Here is a 12,822-nt window from a genome sequence, read left to right on the forward strand (position 1 = left end):
ACTGCTAAATACCTATACTTAGACTTTAAATTTGGTGAAGTTATTTGTTTTATTTTTAAAAGGTTCATTTGAGTGTCAGTACTACAATGTTTTCCACTTGATTACATTTAATCATAGATGCAGCACACATTTAATTGTCCAGGAAATACTGATGTGATCAATTTCCCTCCCAGACATAGGTTTGGAGTAACTTATAGATCACAGCTATGGGAACTCAAAGGGCTAAGTTAGATTTCCTGCAAACAAGTGAGGAGGTTTTAGCTGAATTTTGCACAGAACTGACACCAACTACTGCTTTGAGCCCTGGGAATCCACCTCCTGTTGAAATCAATTGAAGTGTCACACATCAGAAAGGGAACTGTGTGGCCTAGAGGACATTTCAGTCAGAGCCCTGCCTATCAATCTGAAATGAAGCTGTTAGGGAAAGCAGCTTGTAATTGTCTACCAGTATAATTTAGAAAGTCTTCAAGGCACAAAGATACTGAAGCATGTAGATAGGAATCGGTGCACTTTTGAAGCTTCCTCCACACACACCTCCAAAACATGTCTAAATACAAGCTGAACCCCTGTCACATTTTGAGCCCTGTGGCTGGGTTCAATCCTATTCAAAAGCTTAAATTCTAATGATACAATCTGACAGCTGTAAGGTTAAGTAGAGCAAATTACACACGGTGCTTTCACAAAGCCACAAGGAGTTATACGGAACCACAGGCAATAGAGAAAAAGTCATCCTGACTAGAAGGGAAGGGCAGGTATGGGGAATTTTCCCTGGGTCTAAAATGGCTTTGATGGAAGACAATCTACAGGAATTAGTGTAGTCCATAGTAGGCACTTGTAACATATTCGGTATTCAGACACCGAAGTGTTGACCCTGGATTCGGGAAAATAGAGAGGATAAGAAAGAAAATGGATTGAGGAGATTACTGATGGTCTTACTTGTCATTTTAAGGAGTCTGAATTTAATGAAAAATATTTTATTAATTCACATTAGATAAAATAATAAGACTAGGGTTGTTTGCGAACTTCAAAGAGCCACACATTATACAAGTTTTCTTATACACAATTGTTGTTTTATCTGCAGAAAAATCCAGTGAGGTATAAATATAATTTGTTGACAAGAAATCTGAGCTTCTGATTCAGTACCATATCAAACACACTGTTAATTGTCTGCATTTATCTTCAAAGTCTCTCACTTTACATCTCTATAACAGAGGCTTAAGAAGCCAACCCTCTCCCCCACCCTCCCATGTGGCACAACTCTAGGCAGAGAAACTCAAGGGGAAATCTGTTAGGAATCATTGGGAAATCTTTAGACTTGATTAAAAACCAGCAGGATCCAAGCCCTGTCTCTGGTTTTGTTTTTTATTCCTACCTGCAATGTGGAGGCCATGTTGATGGGTAGCAAAAGTTGGCAGTGACACAGCAGATGTTAAGTATATCCGGGCAAGAAATTCATGGAGACTTTGGCACACGGTGTCACAGACCCACTAAAATTTATAAATCATATAAAGAATTATGTCAATCTAAATCCTACAGTGAGAAGGGGGGAAAGGGTAGAGAAGCTTCCCCTAGATTTGTTGTTAAGAGAAAATGCTCACCTAACCTCTCTCATGGCCACATCAACCATCATGCTGAACTGGTGTGTTGTAGCACCAGAACTGAGGGTAAGTGAGGGGGGTTCTACTGGCAGAGGGTAATGATGAAAGATAAGGGCAGAAAAACTAGAAAGGAGGTGCCATAACACCCAAGATGGATTACACAATGCCAAGAGCTGGCCATGGGGGTAGACAGGATTAACATAGCCCAGATATTGGCACTAGTAGCCTGAGGCACCAAAGCCTAGATCCCAAATCCCAAGACTCAAGCAGGTCAAATTGCTGTCAGGGAGTGTCAAGAGCACAGACCTGAAGATGAAGATAGGAGATCAAAGACCAATGTAAACTCTCAAGTCCTTTTTAAATTCTATGTAGTTATTCAAAATCAACAATAAACAAAGCACTCCAGGAGGAGTAAGCCTCTTCCAAAAAGAAGGCTATCTCAGTGCAATCTCCTCACTGGCACAAGGCAGCAGTCCTTCTGCTCACCTGTGCCTATGACTTCTGCCTATGACTCACATGTCACTTATTAAGAGCTATAGCTCTTATACTTCAGTTTTATGAGTTATAACCATTCATTTGTCTATTTTATCCTCTGTAAAGAAATTAATTATTCTCAATTAATACAGCACATACTCCTTTTTTTTTTTATTTATGCATACAGAACTGGGGTACAGGCCAGAGGCGCAAGAGTGTTAAGAGGATTCACCAGAGACAGAGTGGGGAGCAGAACAGGCAGATCGTCGAAGTACACTGCTGAGAGGAGCAGTGGACGGTCAGGAGAGGTCTGCCACACCATGTGGATCACCTCCAGGCAGGGATCGAAATCATGCTAAAGTGGCTTTAGCTTCTTAGTGCTGGCTTTAACCCGCTGTGCCACAAGGGAGGACCCAGCACATACTCTGTAACAAGACCAAGTAACAAGAGAGTTTTCCTGGAACCATATATCTACAAGATTAACAAATAAAGAAGCATCTGTAAGGATAAACTGGCAAGACAGAGACTATGTCCTTAAAGTTCTGCACTTGAACCAGACCCAGACCTACCTATTCCAGTCTCCTTCACAATGTGCAAAACAGACATTCCTATATAGTTAAGCCACAAGCACATGTAATTGCTTAAATGCATTAGAGTACTTGTCAACAATACATTTGAGGACCTGTTGTATAAAATATACTGTGTAAAAACCTTGAGATAGAATTATGAAAGTAATTGCTATTATCATGAAACTTATTTTTCAGTGAAAGAAGAAAGAAATTTCAATATATTAAATCTTGAATTTTTGATTCTGACAATGATGAAATAATTGGCTCTAAATTTCCTCTTTTCCTATAGCACCTACTAAACACAACAAAAATATGGCATTGTGTTTAAACATGAGATAAAAGTGATCCCTGGCCCCTCCCTGGTGGTGCAGTGGGTTAAAGCACAGCACTAAGAAGCTAAAGCCACTTCAGCATGAGTTCGATCCCTGCCTGCCCCAGAGGTGATCCACATGGTGAGGCAGACCTCTCCTGACCTGCTTGCTGTTCCCCTCAGCAGTGTACTTTGTCAGTCGGCCTGTTCTGCTTCCCACTCTGTCTCTGTTGAAGCCTCTCACCGCCCCTGCACCTCTAGCCGGTACCCCAGTTTTGTATGAATAAATAATTCTTAAAAAAACAAACCAAAAAAAAAAAAAACTGAGAACTATATTAACAATAGAAAGCTGTGTGCCAGCTACTTCTACTTCCAAATGGTGTGGCTTTTAGAAACTAATCTTCATGTCAACTCACCTATCTCTGGTATTCTGGAACTATGTGGGATTTATATTAATATGTTGATACCTATCTAGAACAACTCCTTTCAGTTAGTTATATTATAACATGATGTCCATAGAGAAGGGAAGTTCCAGGTTCCCTGCCCCACAGTAATAATTGAGTAAATAATTGAGTAGGGAGGAGAAGCTTAAAAGAAGACTTGGGAAGAAGGAGGGAAAGGAAAAGTAGAAGAGAATATCAGGGAGCAGAGAGACATGTGAAGAAACTGCACTTACTTCTCTGCCTCGGCCTTGCACCAGAGACTTGGGGGAGGAGGAGGGAGATCCATGAAAGAGACAGATTCGGGAGTGAGAGAAAGGTGGGGAGGCTGAAAAGGCAACCTGATATTAACTTGGGTTTTGATTTTGCTCTTATCCTTCCAGCCTTGCCTGGCCCCTTTTATCCATTTCCTATGGGTCCCAATGGAAGGTGCCTTAGACTGTTGCAGGCTTGCAGGGCTCAAGCCTTTTTGGCTGTGCATTTTCCCATGAAAGGATGGGTAACTTTGGATGCTTAATATGGAAATTATATTCTTTCTTTCTTTCTTCTTTTTCTTCTCCCAATTGCACTAATTATTGCACACTAATTATATTAAAGTTTCTTTTATGAAAGGTCTTATGCACTAGACTTAAGCAGCAAACGGCAGAAACTATTTAGAGCATGCAGATTTAGGGGCCCTAGGATGCACTCATGCAGCCCCATACAATACCACTTTCACATTAGCTTCATATAGAATTGCAGCTTTCCACTTATATTTTTCAGTGGACAATTCACATTGGGCTGCCTGACTGTGGGTCCTCACCCTTCCTGTGCACTTAAGAGTCAACTGCAGGCACACACACGAAGGTTACTAATGGGTTTATGTACAAGAGAAAGAGGAATTAATATCTTAGGGAAAGAGAGAGAGAGATACGTTGATTAATGAGTCTTACCAGTTCCGCTGACCTGGAACTCCAATAACACTTTGAAAACTGGTAAAGAGCCAAGAGACAAGCTGTGAGCCATGAAACCAAGAGAGCCCCAAAGCCGGGTTTCATATTCAAACCTGGCTGCTTAACTCCACCCTCAGGTCCCAGCATGCTTCTTGGGTGTTGCTGGGATTTGTAGTTCCGGTGTCTGGGGTGGGGGCGGACACCACTAAACCTGTATCTGTAGAGCTTGTTCAGGACATCCTTTTGCCCTTATAGCATCTCAATGCAAAGGTAATGGTATGTATAGAATCAGATTCTATTTTAATAACTCCTGAGATTATGAGATAAAGCTAATCTTGATGTTCCCTGTTTACCTAAAGGTCAAAGTTTATTTTACTCATCCTCATATCCCTTGCCTTTAATACACATTTAGTCACTAGGGGAAACTTGGTAAATTCCATATTAAATTTAATTAGATAAGATAGATCAATTGGAATTGCAAATCAAGTGAGCATTGTCCCAGTATTCAACAGCTACATTTTCCAGGCCAGGAATAGGTTTATTGTCTGGAGGACTTTCTGGAAAGAGTTATAGACTGGTAGCCCTGATATTATTAGAATAAAAGACAGCAAATGCTTCCTTAGGGCTAGTCACTTAAGTACATGTGCCATTATTCAATACAATTAGGAGATGGGAACACAGGTTATCATCACTTATACACCCAACCACATTACTTCTGTCATCCTTATAAATTCATGATGTGGCATTTGCCTAATGTTTAATTTGTCTTACTGATCCATATCTAAAGAGTGCAATAATCCGATAGTTTGTGATATCAAGAGGAAACAGAGATGCAGGGTTCTTGTACTCATCAGTGTACTTTAATCTGTTTTTCTTTGTATGAAGCAATGTTCATTGATGTCGTTGTGATGAAATGTCTTTCTTTCCACAAAGTACATTCCTTTGTGGAATTGCTACTTATTGTTAATTTTATCACTTCTAGGATGAGATTGGGGTAAGGGCCAGTTATTCTCTAGTTACCTTTAATCTCCACATCTCCACCTCTGCTCCACCTATATAGAGCAATCTGCTACAGGACCAAGAAGGGACCCACAAACCCCGAAGCTTGCCAGCTTTAAATAGGTTCTACCACCCATGGCATCAAGACAAAACATATAAGACATTCAATGGAAAGAAACTTTAATACAATTAGTGTGCAACAAAGAAAAGACAAAGAATATAGTTTTCAAATCAAGCACCTGATGTTACCAGTCTTCTTGTGGGTAAATGTCCAGCCAAACAGTGTTAGCCCGAAGCAGGGCCTCACAGGACTGAAGGCCTGCCACAAGTCTAAGCTACCTTCTGGTGGGGACACATAAAAAGCAGTCAGAAGCAGTGAGACAAATCTGGAAGGAAAAAAGCAAAATCAAAATCAAGATATATGCTGCCATTGTTAAACTTACAATGGGTCTCTCAGCCACATCTGTGTCAACCAGTTCAGGACCAAGAAGCAAATGTAGTTTCTTCACGTCTCTCTGCTAAATGTGCCTCCTCCAAGTCTCTTTCTGACTCTCAATCCTGCTTCCTTCTGCAGTATTTTCTCCAGCTTCTTCTCCCAGCTTAGCTCCACCTTTCCTTGGGTAGAGCAGAGAACCTGGACTCTCTTTTCCTGGAGACCACTTTGTTTCAAGTCCTTTATAAGGACATTGACAATTGCCATATCTTCCTCTCCTGGCCTTGCCTAAGAATTTTTTTTATTTCTATAGCTGGTTTAATGACATTGTTAATCATATCTTCTCCCACCTCTCAGTTTCTGGTCTTGTAAAGCCTCCATCCCTTATTACTTGTATTACTATCTCAAAGGACATGCTCTAAGCCTCCATATTATGCTAATAATCACTGCTCCTTTAAATAATGTCAATTCTGGAAAAAATATTTGGATACACGTTCTTAAGTTATGTGAGGTTATATTTCCTCATTACTGTAATTTGAGTCTGAAATGTGTAGAATCCTAATTTCCTGTAAAAATACATTTTTTTCTTAACTAATATAAATCAAAAGTCATGTAACAACTTTCTCCATTTCTGTTTACTGGATGAAGAAAAATGTCACATAGTAATGATGGAGGCTAAAAGTAGGAAATTTGGGATGGAGTTGTCATAAGACCAAAACTGGAGGTGAAGTGAAAGATGATTAACATCATTGTTAAACCAGTTATAGAAATGAAAATTTTGGCAGCTCTCAAGCCTACCAGTGATTATGCCTCTCTTTTTCTTAATAAATCTGTCCTATTAAAAAAAAAAGCAATGAAAGTCTATAGGCATCAGTGGCTATAGCAATTATGCAATTGCTATAGGAAGTATCTATAGGTATAGATCATAGGTGGGGATATGGAGATTGAGGGCTATTGTAGAGAATTACTGATCACTTCAAACCATCCTAGCCAGACTCTTCAAGGAATTAATTTAACATTAGATAACAATTCCACAAGGGAATTAGCCCCTCACAAAAAGAACAGGATACTGCAATGGATAATGCAGCTCCCCTCCCAAGATTTCCTGTCTGTGTCTATACCTACATCTCTTTTAAAAAATCTGTTCCTTTCCACAGATAAGGGACTGATCACAAGAAAGTACAAAGAACTCACAGGACTCAACAAAAACAAAGCAAACAATCCAGTCAAGAAATGGGCAAAAAAAGTTAAAAGACACATATCCAAAGAAGAAATGTAAATGGCCATCAGACATATGAAAAAATGTATAACATCCCTCATATATCAGGGTAATACTTTCTTCAGAGGTAATCCAAGGACCCCAAACTCAAAACCCAACCCCTCTCCAAAATGATATCAGTAATAGAAGGTATTAAACTAACTTTGCTATTTTGTTTCTGAAATAGAGAAGCCCATGACTCAGAAATAGATTTATATTCAAATCATCAGAAAAAAGTGACATAAACTTCTGACAGAAAAATAAAAGATAGTTCTTAGTGAATAAATCCAGTTTCAAAGAAAAGAATAATCTGAGATTCCTTCCATCATAAGATTTCTATGGATTCCATCATAAAACCCCATCCAAGGAAAACCTTACCTGTCAAAAAAAAAAAAAAAAAAAGTCTGTGAATTTTCAGGTGATATAATGTCTCCACAAATACTTGAACATTAAAACAAAAATAGAATATCTTTTATAATAAGGTCTAATCTTAAGCATTTTGACTTTTTACAAAGTTATTTTGTCACCAGGAAAAAAAAAAAACTATTCCGTTAAAGAAAAAATAGATTTCAACATGAAAATTTTTCTTTATTTATTACAGAGCATACCTGTTTCTATGAATTATGCATTCTTGACACCTCACTCTATACTGGGTTTTCTGTTATTTATTCTGGAGAAAGTGCTCCTCACGTCTCTACTCCAAGAAATATATCCCCCAGGTTTTTATGGAAGACACAGCAACATCTCTTTCATTCTGAGAGCATGAATAAGCTGGTGACTGTTAAGTAGAATTATCAGATTTAATTTGACAACCCGTTCTCTTTAAGAATGTGCTCTTGTCACGCAGAGAAACCACATTAGGAAAATATCGATGCTGGGAAACTTCCTTTTCTTGTGTCTTTCCTTTTCATGTTTGAAGAAACCAAAGGAGAGCAAAGAAACCACAGAGGGAGTAGATGAAAACAGCTCAGACAGGGTGTGGTTTATCCAGAACCCTCATTTCACCTGGAAAACTGCTATAAAATGTCAATTCTGGAAAATCTCTATATTCAGCCATAAATGTTTCGAACTTTCAGATTTATCCTCTAACCCCCTTTATTTTATTTATTTATTTTTTTTGGCATTTACCTAACCTCAAATTTTTCCAAAAAAAAAGAAGTGAGTCTATAGAAAGAAATATGGTTTTAAAATATAAATGGTGAGTGGAGGATCAAAAGCCATTGTATTTGAGCACCAAGGGATTATTTCCTTTCAGAAAGCTTTCTAGATATGCTTATAAGAAAAAGAAAAAGAAGCTCTGAGAGAAGAGAGTTTTAGGGGAGGAGAAATGTATTCTTTGACAGTTGAGGTTCCCTACTCAGAAAGAAAATCCTGTGGGAGGAAAGTTTCCTTCTTTTAAACCGTTTGCTCCTGTAGCTCTTAGTTGTAATAGTGAATACAAACAATGTAAAGGACTTTTTAAAATCCAGTTAAAAATACAATTTCATTACTTGAATACTTCAAATTAGTATCAAGGAACAAGAAATTTTTTCCTCTGGTACAATCCTGAAAGCACAGAAAGAAAAAAAAAATACTGAAAATTACTTTTCTTTCTCCATTTTTCTCAATAAAATATAGCATAAAACTGTTAACTCTATAAAATTTAAAACTTTTAAAAATCTTTTAAAAATTTACAAAAGAGCTTAGAATATTTTGATATGCAAATACATTCCTTGCTAGTTAGAACTAGAAATAATTTAGAACTAGAAATAATTTTGCAAGTTGTTCTTTTTCAAACTAAAATAAAAGGAAAACTTTTACATAAAATTACCTGGAAATCTTAAAGGGAAGATATTTTCTCTGTTCAGTTAGTAGGAGGTGTTTACCATGAATTAGACATTTTGTATTTGTTTCTAAATTAAGGTAGAATAAAGGTATAGCTAATATTCAAACATGTCTCCCAGTGTACTGACTTTATGGTAGAGGACATTTAAATTTATTAGCTAGTAGTGTAATCATGTGGGAGCCATAGAAAGGGCAAGTTCCAGTTTCCTACCCTACCCAAGGAAGGATGGAGCTGAGAAGTGAGGAAAATATAGGGAAGACTGAGGAAAGGACTAAGAAAGGAAGAAGAAGATGGGGGGGGGGGGCAGAAAGACAACCTGGATGAGGCCCATGACATGAGCACAATAAGCTGCACTTACTTCTCAGCTAGGCCTTGTATCGGAAGCCTGGGGGATATGGAAGGAGTCTCTTGAAAGAGACAGAGACATGGGTGAGGGACCCGCAGGGAGCCTGACAATGGCAGCTTTTATCTTCTTTTGTGTTTTGACTTTGCTCCTTTCCTTCCAGACATGCCTGCCCACTCTGCCCCTTTCCTCTGGGCGCCTACCTGAAGATGTCTTGGAATTAAGGCAAAATTTTGGGACTTTAAAGCCCTGCTTTGGGCCAACTCTGTGTAGCTGGGCATTTCCCACAAAGGGATAGATAGCTCTGGGTGTCTCATGGGGAAATTACTTTATATTCTTTCTTTTCTCTCTCATACACTAATTACATTAATGGTCGTTCTATGACAATCTTTTGTACTTAGAGTGTGTTTTGTGTTAATGTGGCTGATGGCAGGTTTGAGCGTCCTGGGTTAATTAACACTCATTCTTCCAGCTAACTTTAGTGATTCTGTCATTGTACTGTATACTGCAGAGGTGGCTTGTTAAATTACGGTAGTTACCTTAACAGGGCCCTCCCTGGTGGCACAACAAGTTAAAGTGTAGCACTATGAGGCTATCAGCAGCCACTTTAGCATGAGTTTGATCCCTGGTTGGAGAGCTGACCCACATAGCACAGCAGACCTCTCCGGTCTCACCAGCTGCCCCCCTCAGCAGTATATTTCAGTCAATCTGCCTATTCTGCTCCCAACTTTCTCTGGTGGATCTTCTCACCATTCCTGCCCCTCTGGCCTGTACCCCAGTTCTTGTATGCATAAATAAATAAATCTTTAAAAACAAAATTTCCTTAACAGGTAACCACTGGAAAATCCTGCAACTTCAGGTCCTGGGGTCCTCATATATAAAATGGATGTGTTTGGAAAAGTTCCTGCTTCATAAAGTTATTGTAATGATGATGTAATGAATTAGTACACATTCTGACATCTTAATAGTGCTAAATTAATCTTGTAAGTCAGGTTCCTCAACTGGGTGTTTGTGGATCCCATAACTTTTAGGAGAATGAATATATATTTTAATGGTCATGTCAAAGTAAATAATGGTTTTGTTAACTGGAAATTAGGAGGAGATTAGAGTGCCATAGAGGAAAAAGATAAAAAGATAACTTGGTCAATCTCGTGTGAGTCCAGAAAGAGTTCTTCCATTATCATTCTCAAACCCTGAGTATAGGAATCAGGCCTATTTGATATTAGGCATGGAAGAAAATAAGCACTTTTTAATATTCATTATCATCATGGAAATTATAAACAATCCTAATTTTTGCAAGTCTCTGTAACAGCTATAGTTTTTGTAAAGCCACAAAAATATATGTGCTTTTCTTTGAGAGCTTGTTTGGAGGTTCTAGCAGGGGAGTATAGCTATTCATATACCCTCGACCGAAAACTGGTCGGTCTCTATTCGGGGAAGGCACTCCTCATCTAGCGAGCACACAGCTTCAGGATGGACGCACATGGAGCGGTGCGGGAGGAAGGGGACCAGCCAGCCTACCCAGCCAGATCAGTGGAATCAGCCCTGGCGATCAATGGGTGACAGATGTGGCAGCCAAATCGCCCTTACATCCATATGTGCTTTTCTAATAATTCACTGAGCAGAAACACCTACATGTACATTGAATACCTACACTTGTGAATCTGTACAGGATTCTAGAGAGATTCCTGGGAAGAATTATGGTGCATACGCAAAGCTAAGATCTCAGTTTGGTCTGAAGGTATACAGGATCACAACAGTATGGGACTCTCGTGGGCACTTCTGCAGGAAATTGAGACCAATCCCTCAATGCAGGTGTTAGAGATGGTCCTTCTCTTCTTTCTGCCAAGTTTTCTGTGAACTATATCGTTGGCTTTCAAATACTGTATTATTCATTGTGGTAAATTCTCTTATATATTATAATCAAAGAAAAAGGGCATTGCATAGCAAAGAATGAAATAATCGTTTGAAGGGTTTAGCTCAGATATGTGCAGATTTGTACTCCTTGGAACTGACAACTCTTAAGTACCCAGAAAAATGACTGTGCCCAAAGATCTTCCTGGAATTCTTGATCTGAGCATGAAGACAATTTCTAAAATTTCAAATTGCACCTCCAAGAATGTGTTGTCTGTTGGTTGTTGAATGGTACGTGAAGTTTTAAAGAATATCTTCTAGAAACTGAAATGGCATATTTCAGCTAGACTTTATGAACTGCTGCTGTTTAGTTTCTATAATGAGTTCAACCAAGTGCGAAAGAGTTGGCAGCAGGAAGAAAGCTAATTAAACACTAGTCAGGTCACATTATTGAAAATGAGGCCATATGGTTGATTGTCGCAGTGGGCATTATAGAGTACTAAATGTTTCTCAAAATGTAGTATGGGAACATAGGATTAAAAACACTAAATTTGACATCCACACAGCTTTCTTTCCTTTTGACATTTAAGAAGGAAGCTCCTTACTTGATCTGAATATCATTTTTAAAAGAATACCTTGTACAATTGAATCTATTTATGGTATGCATTATTAAAGTCAACATTTTACAGCTAACAACCTTTTTTCATGTAGGATCTTATTCTTTGACAGAGATTTCGATACACAGAATGTTCCTATTGAGTTGACATAATCAATCAATACCTCAAATTTCCAAGTTTGCTCATATCTCAGTTTAGGGCCTTACTTGCAAGCAATAGAAACTAAATGGCTAAGTAAGCATAAAATAGGTGTTTACTAAAGATCTTAATGGTATACAGAATGGTGGTCAAGAGTGGAGAATATCCTTGAACGTAAGCACCAAGAATATGACTATATTTTTGCAGAACTGGGCCACACAGGAAACTCTTCCACAGTCACTGGCTCCTATAGCCCTGGCTCTGATAGCTGTTGTGGTCTCTGCCATCCCATCATGCCATTTTGTATCCTTTGCCCCTGAGAGCTGGTGTTCAGCTTGCAGAAGGAGGACCTAGGGATTTGCTTTCATTAGATTGTTCAAATCAGAATGGGAGTCTCAGGAAGGAATTCTGATTGGCCAAGTCCCATTGCACAGGAGATGGGAATTAAAGCTACATATTTAAATACTTCCTTAGCATAGTGAGTTTCTAAAGTCTGAAAATTTCCCAGAGACAACTTGGTTGTAGACAAAAATATGCTAACCCATAGTTGAGAAACCATACAGTTTATCATACAACTTAGAATAAGGATCTCAAAAGTTAAAGATGGTAGTTTTAAATAATTACTCCTGGGATGGAGGCATAAACTGTGTCACTAAAAATAGAAAGCATCATCTAGCTATAGTGATGTTTTCATGCCTGAGCTATGTTCTCAGTGGTGCCACATGCTTTTAGTGTTTGCCAGTTTGGCAGTGCTGCTCACAGGGGAGAGATTACATCGTCAGAGCTGTGATGAGAAACCAACACAAACTCCAGGCTGCCACCAGCCACAGGACCAGAAAGAAATCTTGCTTCCTGTCACGAGGATCCAGGCACTCACTTGGGTGGAGTGGACTTGTGATAGCTGTTGAACTTAGCTGCCAAGAAACAAACAATGAGATCCCGGTGGCATGAATTAATTAAAAACACCTCCACAGAAAAAGCTATTTTTCTTTCTACATTGAATGGCTCATGCAATGTATGGCTCATTTGAGG

The sequence above is a fragment of the Condylura cristata genome, unplaced genomic scaffold (assembly GCF_000260355.1).
Source record: "Condylura cristata isolate star-nosed mole 26May11 unplaced genomic scaffold, ConCri1.0 scaffold00009, whole genome shotgun sequence".
Lineage (NCBI taxonomy): Eukaryota > Metazoa > Chordata > Mammalia > Eulipotyphla > Talpidae > Condylura > Condylura cristata.